General features: G+C 39.2%; 1 non-coding gene across 1 annotated transcript; it reads left to right on the forward strand.

Annotated features, from left to right (window-relative positions):
- The first annotated feature begins 4,575 nt into the window (after positions 1–4,575).
- On the forward strand, positions 4,576–4,651 carry TRNAA-CGC (transfer RNA alanine (anticodon CGC)). Its single transcript has one exon. It is a non-coding gene; the product is annotated as a tRNA-Ala (tRNA).
- Positions 4,652–10,158: the final 5,507 nt, after the last annotated feature.

Raw genomic sequence — 10,158 nt, forward strand, 5'->3', positions numbered from 1 at the left:
TTTTGTATTTTTCTGAAGCCAGAGACAGGGAGGCAGACAGACTCCCGGATGTGCCCAACCGAGATCCACCCAGCACGCCCACCAGGGGACGATGCTCTGCCCATCTTGGGGCGTCGCTCTGCCGCAATCAGAGCCATTCTAGCGCCTGAGGCAGAGGCCACAGAGCCATCCTCAGCGCCCGGGCAAACTTTGCTCCAATGGAGCCTCAGCTGCGGGAGGGGAAGAGAGAGACAGAGAGGAAGGAGAGGGGGAGAGGTGGAGAAGCAGATGGGCGCTTCTCCTGTGTGCCCTGGCCGGGAATTGAACCTGGGACTCCTGCACGCCAGGCCGATGCTCTACCACTGAGCCAACCGGCCAGGGCCACGTAGCACAGTTTTAAAACTTTTTTGTTTTCCTAGTTCTTCTCATTTAAGATTGAACAGAAAGGAGGAAATTATGTTCAAGTGGCTTCTGCTTTTAATAATGATGTACAGAATAGCTTGGACTGTCCTTCCTGCTGAGTCCAACTTGAAAAGCTGAATCAAACCCAGCAAACAAACAGGCAACAACTGCTTAAAGATCCTAGAGAGTGTGAGATAGTAAAGAATTCCAAGGCTAGGATTTAGAGAGAGAGAGAGCAAAGCTCAGAGAGGTGATCTGGAACTGGGGCTGCTTTTCCCCTTTTCTTAGAGAGAAAGCCTGGGAGGTCATGTGATCATGCAATGGTTGCGATGCCCCATGCAGCTAACACAACAGGGATTGTTGTCCAGGGCCACCAGGGTTGAGGAGAATTCTAGGAGCTCTCCGCCCCACTTTGAGTTGGGGTTCCAAAGGGCTATTGCACTCAAGGATCAGAGAATGGTGGATGGGAGGTTGATGAGGAGTGCTGGTGTTTCTAGGCACTCAGTGAAAACATATAAATTTCTTTTGAAGAAATAATATCATTGGGCAAGGCCTTAAACTGCTTCTACAAGGAATTTTACAAATAAAATTACTATTAGGTCATAATAAAAAAATATCTAGACAGGCGACATGAATGAGAACCAACAGAAACAACACATTGGAAATTGACTCATGGGGCTTCAGATGCTAGAATTATCAGACGTAGAATTCAAAACAAACATACTTACTTTGGTAAGTAAGGTGATAAAAAAACAAGATGGGGAAATTTGGCCAATGTGGAAACTATTATATAATAAATGACCAAATAGAAAATCTGGAACAGGACACAGTGATGAACTTGGAAGATCTCAGCAGTTGGGTTTAATGGTGGATTGACACAGCTGTTGTGAGAATTAGTAAACTGTCTTATGAGTTAAAGATGATAATAATATCCAGAATAAAACATGAAGAAACAAAAAAGATGGAGAATCAGAATAGAGGGTAAAAGACATGAAGTGATTAGCTCTAATTTATGAATAATAGCAGTTTCATAAGGAGAGAAGAAAGGGAATGAAATTCATCAAGCCACAAAGAACGCCTACAAACCTGAAACAAGATAAATATAAACAAAATTATATTTAGACCCAACACGGTAATAGCACTGAAATCAAGGTTTAAAATAAGCCAGATTAAAAAGAAAGATAGATTGCCTTTGAAGAAGTACCATTTAAACTGACAACTGATAAAAATGATACAAACTAGAAGGCAATGGAATCATATTTGAAAGTGCTGAAAAAAGATCATTACTGACCTAGAATTCTAAGCCTGTTGAAAATATCCTTCAAGAATAAAGATAAAGACATTTTGGGCAAGCACTAAATTTAGAAAATTTGTCATCAGCAGACTCTCGCATAAGGAAATTCTAAAGGGTTTTCTTTAGACAGAAGGAAAATGAATCCAGATGTAAGTTTGGAGATGAAAGGAAGAATGAAGACCCACCCCCACCAAAGAAACTATACGGACAAATGTAAGTGAGTAGTCATTGCATAAAATAATAATAATAAAACAATAATAATAATAATGTCTTATGTTTTAAGTGAATGAATGAATACATACAATATGTAAAATATATGACAAAATGTCATGTATGTTAAGGACAGATACCCAGAGTTAAAGTGTTCTATACTCTTTTGTCCATCAGAGGATAATTTTGATATGTGTTGCTATCCAAAGTCACTGCTCAAAGGGTACACAACTTCTAATGGAAGAAGCAAAATAATAAAATTTCTTTTTCAATTGAATCAGAAAGATAGGAAAGATAAGAACCATAGAATAAGCAAGAAGGTAAAGAGTACTGAGTAAGACAGTAGACTTAATCTAAAAGAATCAGTCATGGCTGACCAGGTAGGGGTGCAGTGGATAGAGTGTTGGCATGGGATGCAGAAGACCCAGGTTTGAAACCCTGAGGTCACTGGCTTGAGTGCAGGCTCACCAGATGGAGCACGAGGTTGCTGGCTTGAGCGCAGGATCATAGACATGACCCCATGGTGGCTGGCTTGAGCTGAAGGTCTCTGGCTTGAGTAAGGGGTCACTAGCTCAGCTGTAGGCCCCAAGTTAAGGCACATATAAGAAAGCAATCAATGAACAACTAAGGTGACGCAACGAAGAATTGATGCTTCTTGTCTCCCTTCCTGTCTATGTGTCCCCATCTGTTTCTCTCTCTCTCTCTCTCTCTCTCTTGCTAAAAATAAATAAGTAAAACAATCAGTCATTGCATCAACTGTAAATGGACTAAAATTGTCAATTATATAAAAATTTCAAGAGATTCATCTAAAACATGAGGATACAGAAAAGTTGAAGGTAAAAGGATAATAAAGTGTCTGATAAAAAGGAAGATGTAGCAATTCTACTTTTGTATGTAATAACATAATCTTGAATGCATAAGCAAAATTGATGGACACTCAAAGTAACAGAGAAATGGACACTCTTAGTTGTTGCTAACATACTTCTCAGTAATTGATAGAACAAGCAGAAAAACAAATGCAAAGGTGTTGTAATTTTGAGTTACATAATTAATAAACTTGACCTAATTGATATACAGGATATATTGCACTGAATGCCTGTGGAATTCTTTTTAACCACATATGGGAGATATTTTAAAATTGATTGTGGATCATAAAAATAAATTTCAGGTACTTGAAGTTAAACAGAACATATTCTCTGATCATAACACAAAGTTGAAGCTAGGTAATTAATGACAGAGATTACCAGAAAATTCCCATTTATTTGGAAATTAAGAAATATACTTTGAAATAAACCATGAGATAAAGAAGAAATCACAATAAAAATCAGAAAATATTTTCAACTGAATGGAGATGTGATAGTAAAACTTATGAGATGTAGCTAATGTATTGAACTTAGAAAGAAACTTGTAGCCTTACACGCTTGTATTAAAAAAGAAGAATATCTAAGCCTATAATCTAAGCTTGTTTCTCAAGAAGCTAGAAAAAATAAAGGTAAATTGTACCTATAGAAAGGAGGGAAAAAGAAATAATAGAGTAAAAATCTATAAAATAAGAAGTCAATGTACAATAGAGAAAATCAAAAAGCCAAAAATGTATAAAATTTCTAGTAGTATAGATGGAGAAACAAATAGTTAAGGTACCGATAACCAATGCCAGGAATGGAAAAGGGGGCATCACTGTAGATCGCCTCAATATATACAGAATAAACATTTGATGAAATTCAGCATCTATTCATGATAAAACCTCTGGGTTAATTAAGGTCCTTGATCTGATAAAGGGTACCACATTTCCCCATGGATAAGATGCACATTTCCCTTGAAAAATTTGGGGTCTAAAAACTGGGTGCATCTTATACAGTGGTTGTATATTTTTTTACTTGATTCCCCAAATTTTTGTGCTTGTTTTTGTGCTCATTGTTGAAGACGGTGATTCGTCATCAAGGACAAGCTAATGGATTGGAGTTTTGACAGTGATGAGGAGTTGTATGAATTTTATGATGAATAAAATTTGAGCTCATTAACTTTATGTAATACTTTTTTTTTCAAATTTTGGGCCCCCAAATTAAAGTGCATCTTATACATGGAATTGTCTTCTACATGGGAAAATATGGTAACTACAAAGTCAGCAGAAAACTTCACACTTCACCTTTGAGTTTGGGAGCAATGTAAGGAAAAGTAGAAGGTATAAAGACTGAAAAATAAGAAATAAAATTGCCTTTATCTGAAGATAATAGGGTTTTGCACATAGAAAATTTAAAAGAACTTACAAGTAAATTATTATAATTCATAAATTAGTTAAAATACGAATTATGTAGGTATAAGTGCAAAAAACTTGGTGTATGGTCTGTGTTAAGGTTATGAATGTTGTGTACCCCCCAAATTTATATATTGAAGTCCACATCTCCAGTGTGACTATATTTGGAGGTGGGGCTTCTATGGAAGTTATTAAATTTAAATGAGGCCATAAGTGTGGGGCTCTGGCCCTGGCCGGATAGCTCAGTTGGTTAGAGCATCTTCCCAAACCATGGAGGTTGCCAGTTTGATTCCTTCAAATCCCAGTCAGGGCACCTACAGTAACAGACCTATGTTCCTGTCTCTCTCTCTCTTTTCCTCTCTCACTAAAATCAGTTTTAAAAAAATGTAGGGCCCTAATCTGATAGAATTAGTGTCCTTTAAAGAAGAGACATCAGGCCCTGGCCGGTTGGCTCAGTAGTAGAGCATCGGCCTCGCGTGCGGGGGACCCGGGTTCGATTCCCAGCCAGGGCACACAGGAGAAGCGCCCATTTGCTTCTCCACCCCCTCCCCCTCCTTCCTCCTTGTCTCTCTCTTCCCCTCCCGCAGCCAAGGCTCCATTGGAGCAAAGATGGCCCAGGCGCTGGGAATGGCTCCTTGGCCTCCGCCCCAGGCTCTAGAGTGGCTCTGGTCGCCGCAGAGCGATGCCCCGGAGGGGCAGAGCATCGCCCCCTGGTGGGCAGAGCGTCACCCCTGGTGGGCGTGCTGGGTGGATCCCGGTCGGGCGCATGCGGGAGTTTGTCTGACTCTCTCTCCCCATTTCCAGCTTCAGAAAAATACAAAAAAATAAAAAAATAAAAATAAAATAAAATTAGCATTAAAGAAGACACATCAGAGAATTCTCTCTTCTCCTCTCCTCCCCTCCTCTCTTCTCCCTTCCCCTCCCCTCCCCTCCCCTCCCTTCCCCTTCCCTCCCCTCCCCTCCCCTCTCTTTCTCTCCCTTTCCCTTCTCTCTCTTCTCCTTTCTCCTCCCTCTGCTCATTCTCAGAGAGAAGGCCATGTGAGGACAAAGTGGCTGTTGGTAAGTGAGAAAGAGCCCCTTATTAGGAACGGGGTAGGCTGACATCTTGATCTTGGACTGTGGCAGAATAAATTTCTGCCGTTAAGCCACCCAACATGTGGTATTTTGCTCTAGCAGCCTGTACTAATCCATCCTCTCTTTGGAAAACTATATATAGAGGGGGATGGGGTGGGTGGAAGGGTGTAAAAAGGGACAAATATAAAGTGACAGAAAATAATTTGACTTTGGGTGATGGGTATACAACGTAATGAACAGTTCAAATGCTATAGAAATGTTCACCTGAAACTTATATACCCTTATTGATCAATGTCACCATGTTAAAGTTAATTTTTTAAACAAAATTTAAAAATTAAAAAAAATATATTGAGAGCCTTTAGGGTAGATCTAAATGGAGTAGTATAGCAGTTCATGGATCGGAGGATAATAATTTTCTTCAAATCATATACAAAGGAACTTCTTAAACTCTACTTTGTACACAAATTACTAAGGTGTCTTATTCAATGCAGTTTCTGATTGAAAAGGCTTGGTGCGTGGCCTGAGATTCCATATTTTTTAAAATTGCATTTATTGGAGTTAACAAAATTATACAAGTTTCAGGTGCACAATTCTACAACACAACATCTGTACACTGCATTGTGTGTTCACCACCCCAAGTCAGTCTCAGTCCATTGAGACTGCATTTCTAACAAGCAGGCAGGTGCTGCTGACGCTGCTGGCTCTTAAACTACACTGGCCTCCAAAGATGGAGAGATTCAATGAAGTCTCACTCGTGTCTGAGCAGTTCCCTCCTTCTCCTCTCCCATCTCTGTAATATCAATTTGTGATGAATGGAACTCCCACAGTTCTCAGCGTACAGTCTGTCTTATTTCCTCTGTTACCCTTCCTCCCAATGGATTATTTTGAAGTAAAATTAGACATTGCATCATTGCATCTGTAAATTCTTTAGAAATCTTTTTTTTTTTATTTTATTTTATTTTTTTATTTTTTTTTTAATTTTTATTTTATTTATTCATTTTTTTAGAGAGGAGAGAGACAGAGGAGAGAGAGATAGAGAGAGAGAAGGGGGGAGGAGCTGGAAGCATCAACTCCCATATGTGCCTTGACCAGGCAGGCCCAGGGTTTCGAACCGGCGACCTCAGCATTTCCAGGTCGATGCTTTATCCACTGCGCCACCACAGGTCAGGCCTAGAAATCTTTTTTCCAGCATAAGCACAATACAGTTATCACATTCATAAAAATTGACTGTATTTATCAAAACCATCAAATATATAGAAAGTTTTCAATATATAGAAAGTCATCAAATATATAGAAATTTCCCTTCTTGTTTTCTTACAGTTTGCTTATCCAGAGAACTGATTGACGGTTTCTCTTTTCCTCTGTGATGTGGTTTAGTATGCTCCTCCACCTCATTCATTAACTGTAAAATAGTCATAGATTTGATGAAGTTTGATCGGGGTTGACTTTTTAAAAATTTTATTTATTGATTTTATAAATAATTTTTCATCCATTATAAGATGAATAATAAAATAAATAATTTTTTCATCCATTTATAAGATGTTTTAAACAAATAAATTGACATTAGAGAGAGGAAGGGAGAGAGAGCGTGTGTGTGTGTCTCTCACTGAGCAAGAGAGAGAGAAACATGAATTGTTGTTCCATTTATTTTGGTTGACTTTTGGATGTGCCCTGACTGGGAATTGAACCTACAACCTTGGCATAACAGGACAATGTTCTAACTAACTGAGCTACTGGGCCAGGTTTCTTTTTTTTTGCAAGAGCATTTCATAGATAGGAATGTTACCTCTTCAACTACTATTACCCTGAGGTATAGTTCTTTCAGGAAGGCAGAGTAGTACTTGACTCTTTTCTTTTGTTTGCCAGCCTTTAGAATAATGAGTTGATTCTTTAGCATTCTTAAAAGGTGACTAGATATTTTAAGTATTATTTTTTAATATTTTAAAATTAATTTGTTCATTAATTTAAAAAATAGTTCTAAAAGTATCGATATTAACTGTTTCAATTTTTGTAGATACTATATTCTCAATGTCCCAACTGGCCCATCTTTGGCCAGTAAGAGTCTTTCTAAGTTGTCTGTGGCATACTTTTGACCCGATTCCAATGAGTCTGCAGCTTTAGTCCAGTTCACTACTTCACATTTATATTATTTTCTGGTCCACAGAGATTTTTTTATCCAGCTTTTGAGCTCAAGTTTTTATGTCGCTATATTTTATCATTGCTTTCCTCATAGGGCAGGGGGGTAAATCAAAGCATTGCTTCCCTGTACCACCTTGAATGAAAGGGTGAAAAGAATTTTTGAAATAGTCATCCATTTATAAGATGTTTTAAACAAATAAATTGACATTTCAGTGCATGATGACATGGGACAGGACTTTCATGGTCATGAGACACACAAGGGGACAAAGTACTCAGAACCCGTCAGGCTGAAGACCCGTGGTCTTGCCCCCAGTGGTAGGAGGAGGAACTGCATATCAGAACTCGGCTGGGTGCATTTCTCCCCAGGTCAGCTACAGCAAACTTTATCACTCTCATTCTAGAATGTGAGTTTTCTCAACCGTTATTTTGCTTTCTTAGTTTTGGCTTAAAAGACTCTTTCAGGTAATGTCCATAGATTTGCAGATGGGGAGACCTATGTATTTAGTGTTGGGAATTAGCAAAAGCAGGTAGAGTGCTTCCAGAGAGTTGTTCAATGAGGCTTGATTTTGTTGAAGTCTGCTTTACTTTATAATAACATACCCAATATTTTAAGTTCTCAAGTTGATGTAGAAACAATCTACTTGCATTCTACTTTTTAATAGAATACTTTTTATTATTTAGTTTCCATTAATTATTGAAAAGTTAATATTTCAAAAGTATGTGTGTTTCTAGTTAAAAGCATATTTTAAGCTAAATGAGTGTCTGAAGTATGTTTTGTAATTTAAAAAGATGTGTGTGTGTGTATTTAAAGTATTGTTTTGAATTTTAGGATTATCTTCCTTATCTGACATCACAAAAATTCCATCCTTTTTCCTGCCCAAATATTCATGATTAATCTTTCAAATTAAAGCTAAGTAGCAAATAAACAAATATACACATTAATAAATATTATTTTCTGAGGCACTGAAATCTGAAAAGTTTCTTTTTTTAAAAAATATTTATTTATTATTATTATTTTTTATTTATTCATTTTAGAGAGGAGAGGGAGAGACAGAGGGAGAGAGAGAGGAGAGACATAGAGAGAGAAGGGGGGGAGGAGCTGGAAGCATCAACTCCCACATGTGCCCTGACTAGGCAAGCCCAGGGTTTCGAACCGGCGGCCTCAGCATTTTCAGGTCGACGCTCTATCCACTGCGCCACCACAGGTCAGGCCTGAAAAGTTTCTTTAAATTTACTTTATTTTTATTAAATTTGGAATAACTGAAAATTTTCTTTTGGTAAGAAAGATGCTAAAATTAATCCTAGACTGATACTGAATTTTTCTGAAAAGTGTTGTAATTTTATTTATTTATTTATTTTATTTTTATTTTTTTTAATATTTTTTTTTTTTGTATTTTTCTGAAGCTGGAAGCAGGGAGAGACAGTCAGACAGACTCCCGCATGCGCCCGACCGGGATCCACCCAGCACGCCCACCAGGGGGCGATGCTCTGCCCACCAGGGGGCGATGCTCTGCCCCTCCGGGGCATCGCTCTGTTGCGACCAGAGCCACTCTAGCGCCTGGGGCAGAGGCCAAGGAGCCATCCCCAGCGCCCGGGCCATCTTTGCTCTAATGGAGCCTCAGCTGTGGGAGGGGAAGAGAGAGACAGAGAGGAAGGAGAGGGGGAGAGGTGGAGAAGCAAATGGGCGCTTCTCCTGTGTGCCCTGGCCGGGAATCGAACCCGGGACCTCTGCACGCCAGTCTGACGCTCTACCACTGAGCCAGCCGGCCAGGGCCAAGTGTTGTAATTTTAATCAATTCAATCAATTCAACTTGTGTTACTTAATGCAATTGAAACAAGTTGTTAGCTTTTAAAAATATCAGAATTCATACCTCTGTTTCTATTTTTAAAAGGACTAAATACATCCTTCTCTATTAAAAATAAAAAAATAAAAATAAAAATGAGAAAGGATATCAAGCAGCGAAGTCAGTATTTCTCAAAATGGAATCTGGCCACTTTTAGCACTTAGGTTTTGGGCATCATCCTGGGCCCACTGAACCAGAATCTGGGGCCCCAGAACCAGCTTTTAGTGATAAAATTAGAATGAAGCCAAGAATCTACTTCAAAACATAATTCTCAGGGAATTCTTATGCATGCTAAAAGTTGAGACCCACTAATGAAAAAGGGGAAAAACATGATATCACCTGGTATCAGAGATTAAAAATTTGATGACAACAGTATGGCCATGGGTCTGGGCTGACATTTCCTGGAAGCTAAGGAAAAAGGAAATACCCCTGAATCACAAAGAAATCACTTTGGCTTATGTGGTTTTCTTCTGCCCACAGAATTATAAAGGTTCATCAACAGGAAACTTGATGAGTTTGTTACTCAGGAAATAAACTCAAAGGAAAAATGGGGAGACATTGTGGGCAACATCAAAAACTTTGATTCTGTAAGAGCAACATGATGGCCTGATCAGGCAGTGGTGCAGTGGTTAGAGTGTCGGACTGGAACGCAGAGGACCCAGGTTCGAAACCCTGAGGTTGCCGGCTTGAACACAGGCTCATCTGGCTTGACTGCGGGCTCACCAGCTTGAGCATGGGGTTGCTGGCTTGAGCATGAGATCATAGACATGACCCCATGGTCACTGGCTTGAGCCCAAGGTTGCTGGTTTGAGCAAGAGGTCACTGGCTCAGCTGTACCCCCACCCCCAAGGCACATATGAGAGAACAATCAATGAACAACTAAGGAGACACAACAAATTAATGCTTCTCATCTATCTCCCTTCCTGTCTGTCTGGCCCTATCTGCCCCTCTCTCTGACTCTC

Source organism: Saccopteryx leptura, chromosome 3, assembly GCF_036850995.1.
Source record: "Saccopteryx leptura isolate mSacLep1 chromosome 3, mSacLep1_pri_phased_curated, whole genome shotgun sequence".
Lineage (NCBI taxonomy): Eukaryota > Metazoa > Chordata > Mammalia > Chiroptera > Emballonuridae > Saccopteryx > Saccopteryx leptura.